The sequence below is a fragment of the Hyperolius riggenbachi genome, chromosome 9 (assembly GCF_040937935.1).
Source record: "Hyperolius riggenbachi isolate aHypRig1 chromosome 9, aHypRig1.pri, whole genome shotgun sequence".
NCBI classification, from domain to species: Eukaryota; Metazoa; Chordata; class Amphibia; order Anura; family Hyperoliidae; genus Hyperolius; species Hyperolius riggenbachi.
The window spans coordinates 82,163,399-82,175,439 of NC_090654.1; positions in this window are offsets into that span (position 1 = coordinate 82,163,399).

Below are 12,041 nucleotides of genomic sequence, written 5' to 3' on the forward strand. Positions count from 1 at the left end.
CGTGTATCAGATGTCAGTCGTATTGCAAAGATCAGACAGAGTCAGGGACAGGCCGAGTCAGTAACGTAAATCAGATGGCAGCGGTACAGAAGGACTAGACTAGAGCGAGGTCAGGAAACAAGCAAGAAGTCAGTACACAGATATACAGTAAGATGTTACTTCAATAATATCAGGAGGATATTATGAAAGAATTACAAATATATATAGCTATTATAGCTAAAGAATTACAAATATATGTAGCTAACTAGACCAAGAACCAGCGAACTGATTAGTATCAAGGTCAGCGAGCACTGAATTGCCTTGGCTTTAAATACAAAACTCCTCAATCAGTAGCCACTCCCAATTTGGTGATGTTACTTATGACATCACCTGCTGTCATCCTAAAGGTGCGTACACACATGCGACTATAGTCGTTTGAAACGATTGTTCCCCGATCGTTTCAAACGACGATCGTATAAAAAAAAAGCAGCCAACGACCATTAAGTCTAACGACGGATGAGCTAGATCGTTAAAAACGAACGATCTAGCTTGGCGGATTTTTTCCAACGACGATCGTTTGCTAAAGTAGTACATCGTTGGAAACGGTCGTTCGTACTAGGCTTGACATGCGCTATTCACTATTTCTCCATGGAACGTTTCATTTTTTTGCGCAGGCGCAATAGTTGCTTTTACGTGATGTAACGTTCGTTCTAACGATCAGATCGTTACACACCTTTTAAAACTAACTTTACTTAGGTCATTCTTTCATCAATTAAAAGTTCGTTCGTCGTTGACAACGAACGATCGTTGTCGCATGTGTGTACGTAGCATAAGTCCTCCTCCTGAGCCTACAAGGCTCACTAGAACTCGCACGATGCAACCTTTGGGTTGCCCGCGAGCCGGAAGACACCGCCGGAGGGAAGCCAGGGATGCCGCCAGAGGATTCCAACGCGGCAGTCCCGCTGCTCGCCCAGACCACGCTGGAGTCATCGCGGGACCTGTCGCTGGAAGGTAAGGTTGTCACGGTTAGATCCCTGCCACTATGTAACAATGAACAAGATTGCCAGATCACTGGTATAAGCCCACCTAGGCAAAAAAAAACATGTACACACACAAGAAAAAAGACTGCCTCTAAGTGGTGGAGGACATGAACACCCCAGAATAATGAATAAATACAATAATGAATTCAAAATAATTTCCAAAATAATAACAATTTATTAGGGACGTATCCCTTTAAAAATGAGTTAAAAACAAATCTAATTAAAATCCCCCAACATTGTCAGTAAACAATCCCCTCTGGGCCACAAATAACAGGATATCAATATATCAGGTAACAGAGCTACCTCAAGTGGAAAGTGCTAGTGCTATAGTTCAGTTCTGGACATAAGTGTTAAAAATACAAATTTACAAAATTGTATACAGAGACTGATGTGGATCAACCACTAAAGTGCAAAACGTCACAATGTGCAAACAGCAAAATACATATAGAGTAAAAATAGAAAAATACCTGAACTTCAAAGTATATCTATGTGCAGAAAGAAAACCAGTACAAAAAGTAGATGTAAAGTGCAATAGGGAGTGTAAATGTAAGAGAGGTACGTTACCAGTGGTGGTCGAGAGGAGGACAGCCCTACGCGCTCGCAGTCCTACTGCTTCTCTGGAATTCATTATTGTATTTATTCATTATTCTGGGGTGTTCATGCCCTCCACCACTTAGAGGCAGTCTTTTTTCTTGTGTGTGTAGTTAGATCCCTGTGCGCCAGAACCTGTTCCGACTGCGCATAGGTCAACATGTTGTCCAAATAAGGGATAATGGAGACCCCCTGAAGCCTTAGCACAGGGAAGAGCCTGGAACTGAAAATGATGGATGCTGGAACCCAACCTAACTGCAAATCTCAAACTTTTAAAGTGTCCCAAAGATAGGGATGTGCATATATGTGTCGAAGATCTATAGTAATAAAAATTCCCCTCCCTAAGGAAGTACAGTAGAAGGTAAAAAGGCGCCCAATGGATATAAAAGTAATTTTCATGAAGGAGTCCGCACACAAACCGTAGAAGCAATAAACGTGAAGTATTTATTCTCCCATCTCCCATGTCTTATCTGCTATCTGTCTTGACAAAGGGGACCCTGCGTGGCCCCGAAACGTGCGTCGACCTAAGCAGGTCAGACCGTGTCTGCACATGTATGTGATGGGAGAATAAATACTTCACGTTTATTGCTTCTACGGTTTGTGTGTGGACTCCTTCATGAAAATTACTTGCACATTGCCTGGGGGTCCAGCACCAGGCTACCAACCGACGTGTGTGCGATCCTTGTATTGGAAACAATGGATATAAAACACTTTAAAATCAATAAAATGAAAAGGATTGAGGTGGCTTACCTCATAGATGACAAACTCACTTTAGGTAAGGAAGTTTAATAGAATAATAAGCACAGGCAACGCGTTTCGTGGGTGTATGCCCACTTCCTCAGACCAAACAAAGTGCCTTAACATTCTATATGCCGCACTTAAGGCACCTCAAGTGCGGCATATAGACTGTTAAGGCACTATGGCCTGAGGAAGTGGGCATAGACCCACGAAACGCGTTGCCTGTGCTTATTATTCTATTAAACTTCCTTACCTAAAGTGAGTTTGTCATCTATGAGGTAAGCCACCTCAATCCTTTTCATTTTATTGATTTTAAAGTTTTTTATATCCATTGGGCGCCTTTTTACCTTCCAATGTACCTATTCCCCCCGTCCTCCCTGGAGGGGGGCATTGCGCACGCACCTAAGGAGCGCAGGTTTTTTGCTAAGAGAGCGACTGAGTCCAGGATCTCTGGGAAACCTGAGTGGAGTCAGGTTTTAAGACACTCCACGTGCCTAAAGTGGTCGGTTGCCCCCTGGTGCAACCCACCTTTGGGAGTACATTTCTATAGAAGTATTTTCCAGTACTTAATACTCATGATATACTGTGCCATTTGGGCTCCCATTTGTCTTTGTTTTTTCCTTCCAGTACTGTACCTGAAGAAGGGCTCTTGTACATCGCCTTATCTTTTGGGAGACACCTATGTCATTTCCTGTCAAAAAAATTACTTGCTGGTTGTATACAAGTAACTTTAGGCCAAAATTTACCAGGGGTATGAATAATTATGGGCAGCACTATCTACACATACAAAATATGTATTTATATCTACATATACACAAAACACATAGTGTATACATACTTCCTACACACATATACAAACATGAGTTATGTAAATATTATATGTGTGTGTGTGTGTGTGTGTAATGTGTGTGTTTAGTGTGTGTGTGTGTGTGTGTGTGTGTGTTTGTGTGTGTGTGTGTGTGTGTGTGTTTGTGTGTGTGTGTGTGTGTGTGTGTTCCTCTTATCCCCCCTCCCGCACGTCCCCGCGGCCGCCGCTACTATTACCTTAGCAGCGGCCGCTCTCCCCTCTCCAGCGCATGTTTTTATTCTAGCAGCGCATCTCCCGGCTGCTCTGTGTGTGATGCGCAGGAGGCAGGGCTCGGTTTCCATAGTAACGGCGATACATATCGCCGTTACAGGAAGCCGCTGCCCTGCCTCCTTCCGCATCACACAGAGCAGCCGGAGGTACGCTGCTTGAAATATACACACGCCGGAGAGGGGAGGGGCGGCAGCTGTTAAGGTAATAACAGCGGCGGGGACGGGCGGGAGGAACTATCCTGGGGCACTATACTGATTATCCTGGGGCACTATACTGGCTATACTGGGGCACTATACTGGGGCACTATTCTGGGGCACTATACTAGCTATACTGGGGCACTATTCTGGCTATACTGGGGCACTATACTAGCTATACTGGGGGGCTATACTGGGGCACTATACTGGCTATACTGACTATATTGGGGCACTATACTGGGGCACTATTCTGGCTATACTGGGGCACTATACTAGCTATACTGGGGCACTATACTGGCTATACTGACTATACTGGGGCACTATTCTGGCTATACTGGGGCACTATTCTGGCTATACTGGGGCACTATACTAGCTATACTGGGGGGCTATACTGGGGCACTATACTGACTATACTGGGGCACTATACTGGCTATACTGGGGCACTATTCTGGGGCACTATACTGGCTATACTGGGGCACTATACTGGGGCACTATTCTGGCTATACTGGGGCACTATACTGGGGCACTATACTGGCTATACTGGGGCACTATTCTGGGGCACTATACTAGCTATACTGGGGCACTATTCTGGCTATACTAGGGCACTATACTGGCTATACTGGGGCACTATACTAGCTATACTGGGGGGCTATACTGGTGCACTATACTGGCTATACTGGGGCGCTATACTGGGGCACTATACTGGCTATACTGGGGCACTATACTAGCTATACTGGGGGGCTATACTGGGGCACTATACTGGGGCACTATACTGGCTATACTGGGGCACTATTCTGGGGCACTATACTAGCTATACTGGGGCACTATACTGGGGCACTATACTGGCTATACTGGGGCACTATACTAGCTATACTGGGGGGCTATACTGGGGCACTATACTAGCTATATTGGGGGGCTATACTGGGGCACTATACTGTCTATACTGGGGCACTATACTAGCTATACTGGGGCACTATACTAGCTATACTGGGGCACTATACTGGCTATACTGGGGCACTATACTAGCTACACTGAGGCAACTAAACTCCCTACACTGGGGCAACTATGCTAGCTATGCAGCCGCACCCCAGGGCCCCCCCCCCCCATAGCCTGCTGCGCACGGCACTGTCCACTAGGTCGCGCAAACAACCGGGGGCCGCATCCCCCCCTCCCCCCCGGGCCGTTCCCCCTGGAGAAAAATTTGGTCAGACAGTGTTCCCCGGGCCGGAAAAGGTTGGGAACCACTGATCTAGAGACTGAAATCCTTGCCCATTCTTCTTTGCAAAACAGTTCCAGCTCAGTCAGATTAAATGGACAGCATGTGACGGATTGCGGAGAAACCGCTGTGCGTTCTGGCAGTGAGGCGGCGGAATCCGCGCACAGAGCGGCGGTTTCCCTGCAGCAACATGCTTCTGGTTTGTCTGGACCTAGTAGTGCACACAGATGGAGAGCTACGCGCGCGCCGCAAGACAGGCTCTTTATGCCAATAGGAGAAGGGTCAGCTGATCGAGGCGGTCAGCTGATCCCAGCTCAGCAGGTGATTGGTTGATGGGAGCTGGGCGGCGCTGTGGAGCGCTTTACTATATATATCTCTTGCTGTTCAGTTGCTGGTTGTCTAGCGTTGCGACTACCTATGTGTTAGCACTCAGACCTTAGTCAGATCCTTCAGTGTGGTGGAACCAGGAGGACCTGGGAATCCACACTTAGCCAGTTCACTGTATTATTATCTGTGTTATTCTCTAGCATAGTTCCAGGGTGTAGAGACCACGGACCTCACACCCCAGACTAGGAATATTGTATATCATCTGTGTTATTCCTTAGACCAGTTCCAGGGTGTAGAGACCACGGACCTCACACCCCAGACTAGGAATATTGAATATCATCTGTGTTATTCCTTAGACCAGTCCCTGGGTGTGAGACCACGGACCTCACACTCAAGACTAGGCATTATTGGATATATGTTTATGAATTGTATCTCTCCTGACTTCTCTTCTGTTTTCTGATTCGGTACCTTCGCACATCTGATCTACTGTTGCCGACTCTGCCTGTCCCTGGTTACCGAATCTGTCTCCTGCCTCTGTACTTTATCTGCCTGTGTGTTGCCGACCCGGCCTGCCCGACCCTTCTGGCTGTCACCCAACCTTTGGGTACTCAGTCCTCCTGCAGGGGTCCCCTGCACCTCAGAGGGGGGCCCTGCTGCAAAACCAGTCGGGACTCTCCCTCCTGGAGCCCTTGACTGCAGTAGAGTCTTTCTCTACTTATTGGACCACCTGCTACCCCGGTGGTTCAATTCCTACTGTTACACCAAACACTTACACGCTTCAGGTTTCTAGAGGTTAGTACTATATCTGTATTATTGGTGATTCTGCAGATCATCCATAATCAGGTATAGATCTGTATTCTTGGTGATACTGCAGATCACCAATAATCAGATTCTCTCTGGTTGCTGACACCTATCGTTACACAACATTTGTGAACAGCAGTTTTCAGATCTTGCCACAGATTCTTGATTGGATTTAGATCTGGACTTTGACTGGGCCATTCTAACACATGGATATGTTTTATTTTAAACCATTCCATTGTTGCCCTGGCTTTATGTTTAGGGTCGTTGTCCTGCTGGAAGGTGAACCTCCGCCCCAGTCTCAACTCTTTTGCAGTCTCCAAGAGGTTTTCTTCCCAGATTGCCCTGTATTTGGTTTCACCCATCTTCCCATCAACTCTGACCAGCTTCCCTGTCTCTGCTGAAGAGAAGCATCACCAGAGCATGATGCTGCCACCACCATATTTGACAGTGGGGATGGTGTGTTCAGAGTGATGTGCAGTGTTAGTTTTCTGACACACATTGCATTTTGGTCTCATCTGACCAGAGTACCTTCTTCCACATGTTTGCTGTGTCCCCCACATAGCTTGTGGCAAACTGCAAACGGGACGTATTATGCTTTTCTGTTAAAGAGAACCCGAGGTGGGAATTAATAATACTATTGGGGCACAGAGGCTGGTTGCGCACACTAAGACCAGCCCCATCGTGTGCCTCTATGTCCCCCCTGCTCGCCGCTATAGACCCCGCAGTGCTGGCGACACGCAGCGTCGCTTAGGTAAACATTGTGCTGGCGACGCGCTGCGTGTCGCCAGCACTGCGGGGTCTATAGGGGCGAGTAGGGGGGACATGGAGGCACACGATGGGGCAACAGAGGCTGGTCTTAGTGTGCGCAACCAGCCTCTGTGCCCCAATAGTATTAGTAATTCCCACCTTGGGTTCTCTTTAACAACGGCTTTCTTCTTGCCACTCTTCCATAAAGGCCAACTTTGTGCAGTGCACGATTAATAGTTGTCCTATGGACAGATTCCCCCACCTGAGCTGTAGACTTCTGTAGTTAGTCCAGAATCACCACGGGCCTCTTGACTGCATTTCTGATCATCGCTTTCCTTGTTCGGCCTGTGAGTTTAGGTGGATGGCCTTGTCTTGGTAGGTTTACAGTTGTACCATACTCCTTCCATTTCTGAATGATCGCTTGAACAGTGCTTCGTGGGATGGTCAAGGCTTTGGAAATCTTTTTGTAGCTCAAGCCTGCTTTAAATTTCTCAATAACTTGATCCCTGACCTTTCTGGTGTGTTCTTTAGACTTCATGGTGTTGCATCCTTCTGTCTCTTCATGTAATCTTAGACACGCTCCATGTGGAGATCAGGGCTTGATTCACTAACCGGCGCTAAGCTGGTTTGTGTGCCTTATCACTTCGTGGGCACAAACTACAGCGCTAGCCTTATCTGAGGTTAGTGCGCCTTAAGTAGCTTTATGCACACTAAAAGATGCACAAAGCTACATCGCGCACTGCACCGCGCACCCGCTATACTGTACATGATGGAACCTTAAGGTCGCATCAGTGCACCGTTAGCGCCGGTTAGTGAATCAAGGCCAAGGTCTCTGCAGGGGCCATACCTTCACTTCCAGGACTTCTTGATGCTGAAGATAGTTTTCAATCGCTTTGGCTGTATGTTTAGCGTCATTGTCCTGCTGCAGAATGCATTTAGGTCTAATCATACTTCTCTCTAATGGATAATGAGAAAAGCATACACCCACATATAGGATTTTCACCTTTCACAGTTACAGAACTATCACATGAAAAAGCCTCACTTGGCATCTTGCCAAACTAGTGGTCAAAGCAACAGCCAGTAAGGCCTCTTCTCCAGGGGCAGTTGAACTGTGTGCTCAGGAAGCGTTTGAGAAGAATCTCACTGCCTATCAACTGTGGAAATGAGGCCTCACAGTGCCAAAGTTTGGCAGGAAGAGTGGAGTGGGCATCAGCTTCAGCAAACCCAACAGCAAGCACAGCAAGGCCCAACAGCCAATGAAAAGAGATCCCACCACAGGCAGCACATATATACAAGGGTGGAGGGAGGGGTTAGTCACTCCATCTTGTGTTCTATGAGCTCAGGTAGACAGAGCCAGGAAGATAACTATTGTGTCAGGGAGAGATTGCAACATAGTAATGTAATGATCGCTGCTGCAGCAGCTATTACTGGAAGTAGTAGTGCTGCAGCTCAGGCAGTTCTGATTTTTTTCCATGCAAGTTGCATAGCTTTGTCTGTCTTTCCCTGCTGTCAGCTTGTGACTGATTATCATTCACCTGTGTGGGAATCTGCATGTCTGCTCCCATTGGATGACCTCAGTATAAAGATCTGCTTCCTGCAGGGTTTCCTTGGGTTTTCATAGCTTCAGCTTAAGCCTGTCTTGCTGTCGCTTTAGCCCCCGATCGTGTTTCTTGTTAAAGATACTTTGCTGGTCTTTGCATCATATATTGGTTCATTGCTAATATATATGCATACCAGCACGTTTATTATTTTCCTTGTATTTGTGTTACGTTGATATATCAGTGTTGCTGATATATACGTACACGAACTGTTTATTTCCTGTGTTCAGTTAGTCAGTTTTCCAGCACGTTTTGGTAGTTTGCGCGTACCGTGAACACCCGTGCTGAGCTAGTTATCCTGTTCCTGGTCCTGTTTGTGGATTGCGTTCATCTCTGCGAAGAGATAACGAATCCTTCTGAATCCTGTTCTGTTCCTGTTTGTGGATTGCGTTCATCTCTGCGAAGAGATAACGAATCCTTCTGAATCCTGTTCTGTTACTGTTTGTGGATTGCGTTCATCTCTGCGAAGAGATAGCGAATCCTTCTGAGTCCTGTTCCCTGTATTACTCCAGTCCTAGTCAGCGTTCCTGCTTATGTCATATATCGGTTCATTGCCGATATATACATATGTTAGTCAGAAGTTACAAATAGTTTCATTGATAGCTGTAATTGTAATACGCTAGGAAAACATACTTATTGTATATTTATCTGTGTTACGTTCATCTATCTTAATCCTGCTATTTTCTGACTGTCCTGTCCTGTCTTTGTGAGGCACGCCATCGCCGCAGCGCATTGGCTGCCTCATTCCAGTCTGTCTGGTTTTGGACGCTTGCTGTCGCTAAGTAGCCGCTAGCTAGCAAGCGTTCATTCTGTCTACCTGTCCTGATCTCCTCAGTTCTGGTTTATGCGCTCAGCGCTACTTTGCGCTGAGACATTATAACGAAAGCATTGTTTGTGGCTGTCAGATCTGCACCGGCTCTGTGCGCCACAATCTCCTATTGGAGTCAGTCCTCCCCTCCACTATACTAGGGATAGCCTGTTTCCTGGTGCTAGTGTGTGTACCTCCTCCACGCCAGCTCATGCGTTGCATGCTGACTGTGGAGAATACACCACCAAGCCTTACATTATGAAAACCCCATTACCAATCCCCATTGTGGGGGGGATTCCCAGAAAGTATGACACTGTTAATTATGGTTCCTGTTCCTTTAAGAAATTTGAAGAACTTAGCTCTGAAACAGAAAATGAGTTTTTCTCTGAATGTGCCAGGTTCCTGACCAATCCTGATCTCCAAGCGACTCCTGTTTCAACCTGGGCACTCCAACTAAGTTATATTTTGTTTAAAGGGGAATTATTCCAGTGGGCATTTGATGTTCTCAATCATTCCGATTTGAAAGATAGACCGCTGGAATTTCTAGCGTTTGTGATCCATAACTGGTTGCGCATAGATCCATTGCCTTTTCCTCTTAATGAACTCCTGGCAGCAGGCCAATCAGCTGCTCCTTCAATTGCTTGCAAGAATGAGCAGCAAGCAGAAAGTGTTACTGATAATTTTCCTGCAGCTTTGAATAAATCACCAAAAACCGCAAGGTCAAAGGCAAAACGCAAACGTTCTAAGAAACGTGTCCAATCTGCAGAATCGTTATCCTTAGCGACTGAGACCTATAATGAGATTCTGCCATTAACAGATAATGAAATGCAATTGTCTTTCAGGGGAGTTAAATGGACTTATGAAACTACTAATGAACTTTCCTCCCTGGCTAGGGAAAATAAAGATTTTTGTTTAAAAGAATTATCTGAGTATGATTATGATGAGATATTACAGAGTATTGAACAAATCAACTTATTTGTGAACCAAGGGAAGTTTGCATACACTACAGTTCAACACTTGCTACAGGTATTGGAGATTCTTAAGAATAAGGAATCTGCCAATCACCTGCTAATTAACCCTATACATGTGCCTGCCACAATCATATCTGCAGACTGTGATCAGCCTAAATGTTTCGCTGTTAAGTATGCATGGGATCCTCCATTCGAGAGGGGAGAGATGGAAGCCCTGGTCTGTGAATGGAAGAATGATTCAAGTTCATTTTGTCAATTTTACAGTGCAAAAAGTGAAATGGTATTGAACGCATGCATTAAGTCAGCCTATAACCTAATAGAGGCTGGTGTGTGTAGGTATGACTGTGTGGCTCCCTTGATTGATGTGTGGGAACTGATTTTGGATGATTTTTATGTGACTCCGAATTCGCAAATTTGGCGTTCTGACCCGCCTGCTTCAGCACCTTTGGCTGATTCAGCAGGTGATTCGGAGCTCTTTTTGTGTGAAATTGAAGTTCCTGCAATTCCACCCTGTACCATGGATAACTCAGTGTTACTTCCCAGTAAAACAGAAGCCACTGATACATTCTTAACCTTGCCCTGCGCAAATTTCTCAGCAGAGAATCCAGAGGTCCTGCTGACTTCCGAGTCCAGCCTAGCCAGTACTCATGACTCTTTGTTTAGTGAAACAGACACCAGAAAAATCTTGCCTGTCTCTGCAAACACTTCTGCAGAAATTACCTGTGTTAATAAAGTTCAACTCCTGTCTGATCCAGCAGATGCCAATAGATGCACTACATCAGTTTCCGAGTCCCAGCAATCCTGTCTAGTAAACTCAGAACCCCAGCATCTGAATTTTCCAATTTTACAAATGAATGGTGATTCAGATGCGCAAACATTGTGTCTTGATCTTCCTGTTTCTACACCTCGCTCTAGTTTCGTGAATAGCTCAGAGCATCTGCTATGTGAACCTGAAATCGCAGAATTATTACCTTGTTCAGAAAATTTTCCAATAAATTTGCCCTGTACCATGAATTGTGCAGTAGATCTCTCCAATGAAACTCAGGTCACAGAATCATTATGCTGTCCAGCAGGTGCTTCCATGGTTTTGCCCTGCAATATGGACTGTTCAGTGATCCTGTCCAGTGAAGCTGTGGTCGTAGAGTCTTATGCTTCACCCAGTACTTTGGATACTTTAAACCCAGGAGGCTGAAGAACTGCTTACCTCAGTTGGTGTTGCAGTAATATTCACTTGTCTAGCAGCTGTTTTGGAATTACAGTCTGCTCTAATAAAACTTGATGAATTTCTGCCCAGCAAAGCAGAAGCCATTGAAATATTGTCCTCGTCAGCAAGTGTGTCAGATACCTTGTCCTGTACACAGTCTGATTTAACCAATGTTGTTGAGTCCCTCTCCAGTGTTGTAACAGCCGAGGAACTCCAGCCCTGTCCTCTGAATGTTTCAGAAGTCTTGCCCTGTAACATGGATAATTCTGATTCTCTGGTCAAAATAATAGAAATCTCAGAATTTCAGTCCGGTCTGATGAGTGTTCCTGAAACCCAGCCCTGTATCCTGAAAGATTCTGGTTCTCTGGCCGCTGTGGCAGAGGTTCCAGAGTTCCCTTCCTGTCCAGGGAATTCCTCAGTTTTGCCTAGTCCAGTGGGGGCTGCTGCAATACTGACTTGTTCTGCAGCGCCTCATGAGCTCCAATCCAGTGTATTAAATGAGTCTCTGTCCAGTCCAGAGGTAGTTGTGGAGTCCCTGTCTGGTTCAGTGCATACATCAGAAGATTTGTCCTGTCTTGTTAGTGCCCCTGAATCTGATTTGTTACTGACTTTGCTGGAATCAGCGACATCTAAGTCTGATCCAGCATTCTCGTGTAAAAGTCCAGTAGTTGCGAAGTTTAGTCATGATGATTTTTTTTTGGCCAGTCCTGGTTTTGGTCCTGTCTTGGCTGACCCTGAGGCTCACAGTT